The 13,509-nt window shown below is 44.2% G+C and overlaps 2 long non-coding RNA genes across 2 annotated transcripts; one reads left to right on the top strand and one right to left on the bottom strand.

Annotated features, from left to right (window-relative positions):
- Positions 1 to 9,570: 9,570 nt before the first annotated feature.
- LOC144022563 (uncharacterized) lies at positions 9,571 to 10,924 on the top strand. Its single transcript, XR_013284361.1, has 3 exons — positions 9,571 to 9,856; positions 10,297 to 10,527; positions 10,800 to 10,924. It is a non-coding gene; the product is annotated as an uncharacterized LOC144022563 (long non-coding RNA).
- A 589-nt stretch (positions 10,925 to 11,513) lies between these two features.
- Positions 11,514 to 12,579, bottom strand: LOC144022564 (uncharacterized). The gene is made up of 3 exons (XR_013284362.1): positions 12,174 to 12,579; positions 11,718 to 11,804; positions 11,514 to 11,636 (listed from the first exon to the last, which is right to left on the bottom strand). It is a non-coding gene; the product is annotated as an uncharacterized LOC144022564 (long non-coding RNA).
- Between the last annotated feature and the right edge of the window lie 930 nt (positions 12,580 to 13,509).

The following is a 13,509-nucleotide window of genomic DNA, read 5'->3' as shown; positions in this document are numbered from 1 at the left end:
AGCCAGCTGTCTGTTAGGAAACACGTTTTTCTTTTTTTCGTCCCCTTCTGATGGATGGTGGTCGACGATTATTCTTTTAGTATCCATAAGTGAAACATTGTGGCTGTGCTAGTGTGCTCCGATACCTAAATAAATAGTTTAAATGAAGCTACCATAGTACCATCCATCCATCCATACATCCATCCATCCATCCATCCATCCATCCATTTTCTTGACCGCTTATTCCTCACAAGGGTCTGCTGTATTCTCTGGGCAGTAGGCAGGGGACACCCTGGACTGGTTGCCAGCCAATCGCAGGGTGCTGCCATAGTACCATATATATTTTATTTCAACACTAATTTGAGGCTCAATTCTGCAAATTACTTATCTTAATCAATAATGCAATACCCAAGATACAAAGATTTACAACATGAGAACTGCATTTATTTATTTTCAAAACAGACTTACAAATACAATAATAGCATTTTTTTGATAGTGTATATTCCAGTATTTGGTTGTTTTGTTTCTACAGTTCATGTACTACTAGTATAATGAGAGCGTTAATATAGTGAAATTTTGAGATGATCCAAAAGTGTGAACATTTTCAAGATAGGCAATAGTGAATCACACTGAAAGAAAGGCATAATTTGTAAAAAAAAAATAATAATAATAATAAAATAAAAATAATAATAATAATCATATTAATGATATCCTTCCATCCATTTGTTCTCAATTAATCTTATTGTGTTCAGGGTGCTGGAACCTATCCCAGCTGATTTCAGGTGAAAGGCGCGGCACCCGGTGTTCATGAAATGAAAGCCAAACTTAACTGATCCAACTGCATCGAACGAAGAATGCCGTCCGTTTTCCATCATCATTATATTACATGCACTCTTAGAGCGTCACTCACCCCCCCCCCCAACTGGACTCTTGTTTCACCCCTTACTAATATTTGAAAATGGCGCTCAAATGGGATGTTGCCTGGAGTATCATTGGACTTGCAAATGGGGAAAGGGTTGGGCGTGGTTTGGCTGTGATTGACAGCAGCAGTGAAAACTACGATCTAAATCATTTCTATACCTCTACAAGCTATGCTAAATAAACTAACCAAATGCTATGTTAACAAATCACTAACTTGAAAATCGGTCTAAAGATGTTTGCAAAACGCTACCACTCCAGCTCATGAAGACGGTTGCGAATCGAATGGATTTTTACACATCGTCATACTATTATTGTATGGTGGGGGAGAGGTGCTGACGGAGAATGGATGCCGAGCTACTTGGCTGGATGTCAAATTAAGAATTACATTTGAAAAACAGACGAACTAAAATAAAAACTATTTAAAATGAAATGAAGTGCCACTTTCCTTGTCAGCTGTTGCATTATGCCTCCCTATTCATCAAAACAACAACAAATAAACCATACTGTACATTTTGCAATGTTTATCCGTTATATGTCCTGCATTTTATTGTCTTGAATCTAACATCTCAGTAGAGTTAGTGGATGTAACAACTTAGAATAAATATTGTGATCTGTCCCCATTTGATGTGAACGTATAAAGAAAAACTTGATGACCTCATGTAATAACAAGCTGTAGTCCCACCCACCATCAACCTGCATCGACGTTTAGTTTTTCACAGAAGCTGGAAACACCTGTTTGGGTTGACCATATAAGGGCTTTCACATTCTCCTACAGCATCTGCTGTGCCAAGTAATGGAAAAAATTATTGCCTTGCAATTAAATGAACGAATTGGCCAAAAATTCAATGCACGTGTTAGTAACTGTGAGGTATTGTGTGAATAATACAGCCGAGTGCCACATTTACAGCTCTTTAGCAGTCTTGCAGTTATTAGACAACTTGTTATTCTTGCTGACATTGTGAGACAGTTGAATTGCTTTCATACACAAGTTTGCACTTTTTGTTAGTATGTCACGTTATGTTAGTTAAAGCTGCCATTCTTTACGCAATACATGTAGACTGCCTTCACAGTATATTTATGTGTGGTCCAACTACAGGCCTGCCACAGGGTACTAGACACATACGCAAACACACACTGCTGGAGGTCAGACATGCACAATTTGCAGTGTTGTGGGTAGTTGATTAGTTATGTTTTTTTCATAAACTTGTTGCATATCTGATGAACCACATAGTTAGAATGTAAAGCTTAAACACTAAATGTTGATGAATGAGGCATTTTGGTTATGTGTGAATAAATTATAGCCCATGAAACTCATGAAACATCTGAAATGACTGTTTCAAATAGAAAGTTCCGATATTTTGGCGATGCAGTTTATCATTCGATTTCAAAACCTTCATGGCATAACTGAATGCATCTGTACAAGCAAAACAAATACATAATTTGCGTTCAAAAAGTATGTCATAAGAACCTCATCTAACTGGATATCTTCAGGGGTGGTACTGACCAGTTTTAGAACCGAATGACAATAGACACATGGGCTCAGTGGTTTAATATGTTACCCTTTCCGAGCAAAACAAAAAACAAATTGAACTTTTTGAGTTGCATCTTTATAGCACCTTACAAATATTGTTCTGAATCACATAAATCATTACTGCTAGCGTTAATGTTTTGCAGCATAACTATTTTACTTTTAGATTGGATTTGACTGAATTTAAACCAGTCGCAATAAAACCGGCTCTCTAATCAAAGGAGAAGAATTTTTCAGCCATTTTGTGTCTCCCACACACAAAAATCATACCCGATGTTGGTACCCGGCGAATCTTCTCCGGGGGTTTGTCGCAAAACACACACACAGTTGGTTGTGCACTTTGCGCTGTGCTCTTGGTTTACAACTCAATGGAGATAGAACTATTATCGGCAGAGCTGATTATCAGTGCCGATATTTGACATTTGACAAACTTTGGCCTTTTTACGAATCTGAATGTCAATAAAGGCATTTCACTGAGCGGTGCTGGCTTGCCAACATAGCGAATTTAGGGTTTTCATCAGGATTTGTAAGATGTTCACAGATAGTTTTCACTTGTCGCAAAGACATTTTGAACATATTCAGACAATTTTTCACTGTCTGCGAAGATCGTTTAAAGCCTTTCATGAAGCCTGTTGAAAACCCCAAATTAGCTACATTCGCATGGATTTGTTGCTCAGCGAACTTTTTATTTATGGCTTTATTTAAATTTCCACTTTATAAACATGGTGCTGACACTTGGAACGCTCTACACTTTTTATTAAAAAAAAAAAAAAAAAGAAAAGAAAAGAAAATAAGACATTATGTTGAAATTTTGGAAATTTTTGTTATATGAGGGTGTGAGGATCCCAAAAACACGGACAAGAAAATCAAGTTTGACAAAGTTTAATCTGTCACACAGCTGCGAAAATACAATAGTACACTTGCAAATGCAAGGACTAACAAACAAAGACGCACACTAACAATTCGCGAGAGTACCAAACAAAAAGAGCTTACAATAGTAAGAATGATAGTCAACAGAAAACGCACATCACCGAACGCGGAAAGGATCTAACAAAAAGAGCTTGCAAAAGGCAAGAATCAAAACTACCGAAACTAGAATACTTACTAAAAAAAACAAACAGGCACAAGATCAAGGCGGGATACAAGAACGAGGAGCAGGTAAACGGGAGGTCGAGACTGGTTGGGAAAAGGGGACAAGCAAGAGGAATAGTCCGACAAACTGGTGTCTTCTAAGCAGACCATAAATAAGGAGGCTAATCAGCAAACACAAGGCAGGTGTGTGTGGTTGGCCTAGGCTCCCCCCAGTGGTCACAAGAGCGACTGCAACAGAAAAAAAAAAAACAGAGCAGGCCAGCCAACACAGAACATAACAATTTTTAAACAAAGCTGTCAATTATATGTTATATTATATGTTTAAAATTAAAAGAAAAAGTCCATACATTTTCTTAACCGCTTGTCCTCACAAGGGTCGCGGGAGTGCTGGAGCCTATCCCAGCTTGCTTCCGGCAGTAGGCGGGGTACACCCTGAACTGGTTGCCAGCCAATTGCAGGGCACACAGAGACGAACAACAATCCACACGCACGAGCACACCTAGAGACAATTTAGAGCGCCCAATTAACCTGCCATGCATGTCTTTGGAATGTGGGAGGAGACCAGAGTACCCGAAGAAGACCCACGCAGGCACGGGGAGAACATGCAAACTCCACCCAGGAAAACCGAAGCCCGGACTCGATCTTGCGTCCTCAGTATTGGGAGGCGGACGTGCTAAACAGTCATCCACCGTGCCGCTAAAATAAGTAATTTTTAAAATTTTGACCCTAATATTTTATGTAATATTATTATTTGTTAATTTGGAGGAAAGAATCATCACAGCAGGAAAGAAAATCATTATGGCGTCAATGGAACAGTTTGCCCACCTGGGGGGGAAAAAAAAACACAAAAAAAAACTGGCACCATCCATCTGTTCGTAACGTCATCTTCCATGAAGAAGAAGGAAGTACTTTGCCAAGCAACGAATAGATGACACTACAGAATGCCATTCTATTTTCCATATCGTCTGAGCTACATGGAAAACCGCTTTACTCTTCAGAGTATACAAGTGGATTTGAATGGCTTCATTGTCTCCTGCTGACCTCTTCTGTGATTCCCAATTGGCTCCATGTGTTGAGCTCTCAGCTGCTCGGGTTTGTATGTGGTGTTTTACCTATAGAACACTGTATTGCATGCTAGTGCGAATTTGAATAAAAACGACATCTTCACCTGTTTCACTTGGTCAGTAATCATATGAGGTGACTTTCTCAAATACACTGATAGCATATGTTGTGTATTCTTGGCAAAAACTTACTATGTTGCAACATGGTCTTTCAGGGTTTGTTGTTTTCATATGAATACAACATGTTTTGTGTTGTGTTAGATGCAGTGAAAGCGCAAAGAGAAAAGAAACATTTGTTTTACAGATAAGCTAACCGGGAGACATTATTTAATAGCTATTAAATAACTGGGGAGGTTAATAGGAGCTTTTTGTTAATGGTGGATCGACTGATTCTTATTAGATTCGGTTAAAAGATGCTGCTTTATAGAGGGTATACTATCTCAATTTTAAAGCATAAAAAGCCCACAAGTGCTGAAAAATGTGCTAAGTAGAAGCGCAAAGAAAATGACATCAGGGAGTGAAAATACAGCATTGCCAATGAAAATGTACATTACTTGAGAATCACTTCAGAATTTGAAGCCTCACCATCTGTTAAACGCGATCACTGTGGACACTCAGGAGAGGTCTTCCTGGGTGGCCTGCACTGCAGAGACAAGTAAAACAGCACTATTAGAGGAAGAGCTACAAATCGAAGTAGGCAACACTGAAATAGAGTTGCATTTGGGGCTCCACACAAGATATGGATACGGTCACAATTAGTGGTCTGGGGCCAAAGATCCTTAACTAAACAGTTACACCCATTTTTAGTGATGAGAACAAAGATCTCTGAGACAGATGGCATTGTCACGGCTGGGCCACCCTATAAGTTGCAAAGTACTGACACAACCCAATCAGTTAATTAATTAATCAGAAGTTGAACTCCTGGTGCCTTCTGGGGTCATTTTTGGACAATTCTCATTGATTTATTTGGGTGCAGTTTGTAAGTTTTCCGTACCAACCTGACATCACTGCGTCCCAGTATACAAAGCAAGGTCTCAAAAGGCATTCTAGGGTAATTTTGACACAGGAGAACATGAAAGACCTGGCTTGAGAACCATCAAACTGATTATTATACGTAGAACGGAGATTGTGAGCCAGGCCCTCTCTTACAATATCAGTGACCGCTGAACTCACAAATGCTCTACTAGATGAATGGAGAAAAAAATCCCACACACATTGTACAGATACACTAAATTCTGTAAAGGTGAGGAGGACCCTATTGTTCCATTTTCACTTTCTGAAGGTGTGACTAAGTGTCCCATGACATTTGTCTATAATATTATCACATCTATTAGTGCAATACTGTGTGCCTCATCTGTTAAATGAGTTGTATTTAAGTGAATACAAAAGACTTAAAGGGAAGTCAACCTATAAAAAAATATTGACAATAATATGTTCTATGCAGCCCCACTAGTATAACTACAGTATTTTTTTTATTAATATTGTGTTAGTGGAATATGAGTTAAGCAGCAAAATCTAGCAGTTTTTATCAATATCAGAAGGCAGCCATTTTACCACTTGCTGTTGACTGTAAATAACAGCACAGTTGCTCAAGTAACAACCAATCACAGGTCACCTGAAGTCTTCGTAGTAGTAGTCCAGCGTTTCTCAGCCCCGGTCCTTGGGGCACACTATTCAGCCTGTTTTCCATGTCTCCCTATTCTCAATGCAGGTGACTCCAATGACAGCTCATCAACATTGCAAGCTCTAGAGAAGCCTGATAACGATCCTCACCTGCGTTGGAATCTGGAGACATGGAAAACAGGCTGGCTAGTGTGCCCCGAGGACCGGGGTTGAGAAACACTAACAGTCACACAAACTCACAATTCTTTTCCCATACTTGCTCTGTGAATGTCACGGTTCCGGTGCGGGGTGGGGACCCAAATGCAGAAAAACAAAATGAATGAGTTGACAAAGTTTTATTGCAATTGTGGACGGCCAGAAAGTGGTTGCAGTCCGTTGGGTGCTGGGGGCTGGTTCTGGTTGGCGAGGCGTGGGTCAAGGTCAGGGTCTGCGGGCAGGAAGACAGGCTGAAAAGGAGGACAAAAATGCGAGTCAGGAAAGGTAAGTAAAAGTTGATTTCAAGGTCTAGCTGGATGTACCAACTCGTTCAGGAGTTGTGACGATCTGGCGGTGTGGTGGAGTCAGAGGCTGGCTTAAGTAGGCTGCTGATTAATTGGACACACCTGCTGCTTGACTCCAATGCACCACACCTGGAAGACACACGCACACTCAGCGGGCTGGGCCCGCAGGCCTGACAGTACCCCCTCCCCCACGAGCACCACCAGCTGCAGCACGGCCCAGGCGACCAGGATGGGCACGATGGAAGTCGCGGATCAGCGACTTGCACAGGACCTGGTGAGCAGGGATCCAGCTGCGCTCCTCTGGTCTGTAACCCTCCCAGTCTACTAAATACTGGAGGCCGCGACCGCGGCGACGAACGTCCAGGAGGCGGCGTACCGTGTAGGCGGGATGTCCATCAATTATGAGAGGAGCTGGCGGTGGCGGCACAGGTGGGGACAGAGGGCTAGATGAAACAGGTTTTATCTGAGAGACATGAAAAGTGGGGTGAACACGGAGAGAGGTCGGGATCTTGAGACGCACAGCACAGGGATTGATCACAGCCGCAATCTCAAAGGGGCCGATGAAACGAGGGGACAGCTTCTTGGATTCCGCCTTTAGCGGGAGGTTCCTCGTACTTAGCCACACCTTCTGGCCGACAGCATAGGAAGGTGCAGGAATGCGGCGACGGTTGGCGTGTACCTGTGTTCTGGCAGATGACCGGAGTAAGGTGGAGCGGGCTTGCCTCCAGACCCTGGAGCATAGGCGCATGTGGCTTTGCACAGATGGAACGGAGAGGTCAGGGACCTGAGAGGGAAACAGTGGTGGTTGGTAGCCCAGAGAACACTGAAAAGGGGACATACCTGAGGAGGCGTTGGGTAGGGAATTATGGGCGTACTCTACCCAAGCGAGCTGAGTGCTCCATGAAGCGGGATGGGACTGTGAGATGCAGCGGAGGGTGGTCTCCAGTTGCTGATTGGTACGTTCACATTGACCATTAGTTTGTGGATGGTAACCGGACGAGAGGCTCAGGCCAATGCCTAATGCAGCACAAAAGGCCCTCCAGACCTGTGAAGTGAACTGGGGCCCCCTGTCCGACACAATGTCTGAAGGGATGCCATGTAGACGGAAGACATGTTGGACTAACTGGTCAGCGGTTTCCTTGGCAGTTGGGAGCTTGGGAAGAGCAAGAAAGTGGGCTGCTTTGGAAAACCTGTCAACAATGGTGAGAACTACTGTGTTACCTCTTGACGGCGGAAGTCCGGTAACAAAGTCCAGGGCAATGTGGGACCACGGGCGTTTGGGAATAGGAAGCGGGCGGAGCAGGCCAGAGCTAGGTTTGGAGGGGGTTTTGTTCTGGGCACATACCGTGCATGCCGAGACGAACAAGCGGGTGTCCTCCTCCATCGTGGGCCACCAAAAATTTTGGCGGAGGAAGGCCAGCGTCCTGCGGATTCCCGGGTGGCAGGTAAGTCGCGAGGAGTGGGCCCACTGTAGAACCTGGGAACGGACAGGGTCAGGGACAAACAGGCGGTTCTGCGGAGCCCGGGGGGATACAGTCAGTCCAACCTGGGCCCTCCTCACCAGGGCTTCAATTTCAAAAGTGACAGACCCAACAAAACAGGTGGAAGGCAGGATAGGGCCGGGATCTGACCTGGTGCCCTCTGCTGCAAACTGGCGGGATAGGGCATCCGGTTTTGTATTCTGAGACCCTGGGCGGTAGGACAGGGTGAATGCGAACCGATCAAAGAATAAGGCCCACCTGGCTTGACGTGAGCTTAGTCTCTTGGCAGAGCGGATGTACTCCAGATTTTTGTGGTCTGTCCATACAACAAATGGCTGCTCGGCCCCTTCCAGGAGGTGTCTCCATTCCTCCAATGCCGCCTTCACCGCCAGGAGTTCCCGGTCACCAATTCCATAGTTCCTCTCGGCTGGAGAGAGCCTGCGGGAATAGAAAGCACATGGGTGGACTTTACCATCCTCCAGAGACCGCTGGGACAAAACCGCTCCGACCCCCACCTCCGAGGCATCCACCTCAACTATGAATTGCCTCTGCGGATCTGGATGGACAAGCACAGGAGCAGTGGTGAACATACGTTTGAGCTCGCTAAAGGCCAGGGCAGCTTCCTCAGACCACTTGAAAGGCACCACTGTGGACGTAAGGGCGGTAAGAGGAGCTGCGGCACGACTGTAGTCCTTGATGAATCGGCGATAGAAGTTGGCAAAACCAAGGAAGCGTTGCAGCTCCCTTCTGGATGTGGGTCTGGGCCATTCGGTGACTGCAGTCGTCTTAGCGGGGTCCATTTGGAGCTGTCCCTCAGCAATTACATAGCCCAGAAAGGTGGTCTTGGTTACATGGAAGTCACACTTTTCAGCTTTCACAAAAAGCTTATTTTCAAGGAGTCTCTGGAGAACTTGGCGTACGTGTCTTTTATGTTCGGAGTCAGAACTTGAGAAAATCAAGATGTCGTCAAGATATACAAAGACGAACCACCCAATCATGTCACGCAGAACATCATTGACCAGGGCCTGGAAGACAGCGGGGGCGTTAGTTAAGCCAAAAGGCATGACCAGATATTCGTAGTGCCCTCTATGTGTGTTAAATGCTGTCTTCCATTCGTCGCCCTGCCGGATACGGACAAGATGGTAGGCCTGGCGCAAGTCCAACTTGGTAAAAATGGTGACTCCATGAAGAGGTGAGAATGTGGAGTCCATCAGGGGCAGGGGATATTTGTTCTTTATGGTGATGTCATTCAGACCACGATAGTCTACACAAGGGCGGAGCGTCTTGTCTTTTTTGTCCACAAAGAAAAACCCAGCTCCCACTGGTGACGATGAGGGCCGGATAATACCTGCTGCCAGTGATTCGTTGATATAGGTCGCTTGCACATGTCGTCACTTCCGCCTCGGATTTCTCGTAGTCGCCATGCTGGGTGGCCTCCATTTACGTAGCGATTCGGTCTAACACGTATCTATCACGTTTGTTTTCTGCGTTTAAAATGGTACATTGTTGCTGCATCGTTGGCTGTTCGAACAAAGCCAAGGGGGGAAATGGTCGGTCTTTTTCCCGAATTCCGAAAATAATTAGGAACCAGGGCCTGGAGACAGAGGAGTGCGGACTCCGGAGGGAAGTCGTTACTTTGGGCTCGTGTGTGCAGCCATCACTTTGTGAGCGGTAAGCTTGTTTACCTTTATTTAATGCATGAGGATTAATAACGTTTCGACCGCCCATATATGGGCAAGTTGCTTATGTTTTGGATTCATGAGCAAGCAAGTTCGGTAGTACAAGCTGGCTAGCGGACGTTAGCCGAAAGCTAACATCGAACATTTTCACCCAAGTAGTGCCAGTGCAAAGTGTTTACTGCTGAAATTGGATTGATTAGTCTTGGGCTTTTAATGCCGATAACATGTTTTTTGGTGGCAAAATGTAAACTTGGAAAAAAAAGAGACAGAAGGGGCTGATGCAAGAAAACAGACCCCCGGGGGTGATGCAAGAAAACAGACCCCCGGTAGCCTACACATCATGCTAAATAACTTATTCACGGCCACCCTACTGCGGTAAAATAACCAGTCTTTCCATATTTTATTTGTTTATATATTTGTTTATTTTAACAGGTCGCCCTGCGCCCGTTTTTCTGTCCAACCATCCCGACTGGGCTCCAACATTAAAGTTGGGTCCCAAGTTACAACATCTATGTCTCAGCCCAGTCGGTGCCAAGATATGAACGTGCACAGGAGAGACAAGCAAAGAAAAGACGACTCGAAGTGGCAGAGATTGTTGCAGTTATGCAGCCAGATGGCTCCAGTAACCTGTACCCTCAAGTACTGCTGACATCATTGACTCTGGTATGCCACTCAGAATTCATTACATGATATATTGTATGCATGAGTGAATGTATGTGTTTGTTTGTGTGTGTACACGCACCTTATATTTTAGAGACATTTGGAAGTGTTTATAGAAATAAGTATTTGCCTGTAGCAATGTTCATACATTAAAAAATGCAACAAAATGTGTACATTTCTTTTACACTGACAAAAAAACTATACTACTTTACTATATTAAACCTATTACTGGTACCGTATTTTTTTGTGATTTTTTCTTTATTTTTTTTCTTTAGGGATCTCATGCCACACCGACTTGATTGCCAATGACATGATGGAAACGAAGGCGAGCATCAAAGCATTGGAGGAGGACAACATGCGACTGTTTGTTTGGCGCTAATAAAGGCAGCGTTTATACAAATTCTATTGTTGGGTTTGTTTACAAAGCTATACATAATACAAATGACAGGATTTGACTCAATGTGCAATATGGTCCCTCTTAAAGTAATGGCATAAATCTCTATTATTTCTAAAAGCACAAAAAATGAAGTGAATAATGATTAGATGTAGTAATTTCATGGTTAAAAATTGAACTGTTAATTAATGTAGTTTATTTTAGCACAGGTGCCTACCATCCTGAGATGACGGTATGATGTAATGTTGATGGGGTACGCAATGACTTTCATTATGCTATGTACAGAGGAAAAAGTTGCTCTTTTAAATTTGTTTAATGTAAGACAAGTACCAGTACTGTGTTACAGTTTTCCCAATAATCCTTGTTTCACACTTGTCACAAAACCACTGTCCTTTTGGCAGTCTAGATTGGCACACTTCAAGTGATATCATTTGATTTTACAATCTGCTGCAGCACAAAAAACTACTTTATTCCGCATCTTTGAAGTACATGAGCAAGTGGTAGGTGACAGCGGCTGAGCAGGAACACTGGAAGTCCACTGCTGATCTGGTAAATGCTCTCCCGAGCAGTTCAGGTAAGGAGGGGACTTTGGGGAAAAAAACACTCTGGCTTTTCCAACTGGCCAAAACGAGCGATCTGGGTGGACTCGCTCAATCACACTTTGTCCACACCACAAAGTCGCAGAAGTCCGTCCAGTTAAACTCATCTGTGCCTGAATCTGAAAATATTACAAACATTGTAATGAAAATATGAAACATAGAATTAAATAAGAAACTACAAAAAGTAAAGCCATACATACCTGGTAATACTATTGGTGTTGTCGTGACAAGTGATGGGAATTGTTGCCATCTGGCACCAGACAGAAATTGGGTGTTGTGACAGCCTCCTTAACCGTGAGATCATAAGAAAAGCTGTCAGTATGCTCAGTAGTTACCATGAACACGTTTTATTGTACTGGAAACTGAAACTAAAAATACGTCCTCTGAGAGTGGTTAACCTTAACCATTTAGAATAAGTTGATTAAGTAACATGTAACTAGTGAAAGGGTAGCATTAAATGTAATTAAGCCACGGGGAGGCTGTGCATAGTTACTTTTTATTCTTATACGCTCTGCCATATTTGTCTGTTATAAAATTGTTAGAAAAACCACATCAGGTAAACCTAGCTGTGCATGTAAACACAATGATAACAGGAAGCCTGAGAACAAATCAACATTTTTGTGTGCAGAATTACCAACACCATGTGGTTTACTTACGTGCAACAACAACAGTTTCTTCTGATGCGATGTTAAAGTTTACACTCTGTATCCACCCGCTTACAAAATAATTGTAAGCCTCCAGGGATTTGTTGGCGTGTTATGGAGCATGTTGTCAACACGAGGTAGGGAAAGATGTCCAGAGATGTCACATTTGGCCAGCAAGCTTTCTCCGTCAAAAAAAAAATCACCCTTGGTCAGGACGTAATTAGGATCAATCCCGCCACACAGAGACACCTTCTGCCTGTATCGTTGTTTTTGATCTTCCGGTAAATCGTGAAAATACTGCGAAAATTACATCAGGTTGATAAGCTCTACCGTGTAACTCGCGAGTGTACCTTGTGAACCGGCGGACACCCAATATGGCGCCCGAAGGAAAAACTCCCATGATGCATTACGATGTGCAAGCGACCTATAGGAATCTGCTGCTTCTCTCTCCGGCCGTGAAATGTTGTAAAGCCGGCTTCGTGGAAGTGGCGCTCCGGGCTGGAGGTTGATAGCGCAGTCGTATGGTCGGTGAGGGGGCAGAGAAGAAGCATGGTGTTTGCTGAAGACCAATGCAAGGTCGTGATAATCAGCAGGGACGCAGGACAGGTCGGGTGGTTCTTGTTGGTTTTGGCCACTGGGTGGCACAACAGCAGACAGCAAGCAATTTCCATGGCAGTAATTGCTCCAAGAAATGATGTTGGGCACTGTCCAGTCAATATGTGGGTTGTGGAGCTTGAGCCATGGCATGCCCAACACTATGGGAACTTGGAGGGAGTCAAATACATGTAGACTGATTACCTCTTGGTGATTACTCGAGAGCTTGAGTACAACTGGTACTGTTTGTTGTCTGACATGGGAGATCAGTGCACCGTTTAGGGCTGTGGCATCCAAAGGAGTGGTCAAGGTTTGCAGGTCTATAGCCATTTGTTCCACCAGTCGGTGATCAATTAGGTTCTCATCGGCTCCGGAGTCTACAAGGGCTGACACGGGCAGAGACATATTACCCCAGCAGAGGGTGGCAGAGAGCATAAAACGGTTAGAAGCAGGGGAACTCATAACGGGACTCACCAATACGTTCCCCATTACTGGTGAGTCAGTCCTTTTGGCCGGGAGGGGCACTGAGCGATGTAGTGGCCGCTGGCTCCACAGTATAGGCACAGGTTAGATGAACGTCTGCGCGCCCTCTCCAAGTCCGACAGACGAGCTCGTCGCAGCTGCATAGGAACACTGCCGGTGTCTGGGGACGGGCCCGAACCGGAAGCCGGAGCCGGTGGCATTGGAGGTGGATCAAACATGGATGGCCCAGCAGTGGGCGGGAACATGGGCGGAGTCTGTGGTTTGGCATGGC

This window comes from Festucalex cinctus, chromosome 7, assembly GCF_051991245.1.
Source record: "Festucalex cinctus isolate MCC-2025b chromosome 7, RoL_Fcin_1.0, whole genome shotgun sequence".
In the NCBI taxonomy this organism is placed as follows: domain Eukaryota; kingdom Metazoa; phylum Chordata; class Actinopteri; order Syngnathiformes; family Syngnathidae; genus Festucalex; species Festucalex cinctus.
Note: the sequence above shows the minus strand (reverse complement) of the source record. Positions and strands in the feature narration are given on the sequence as shown.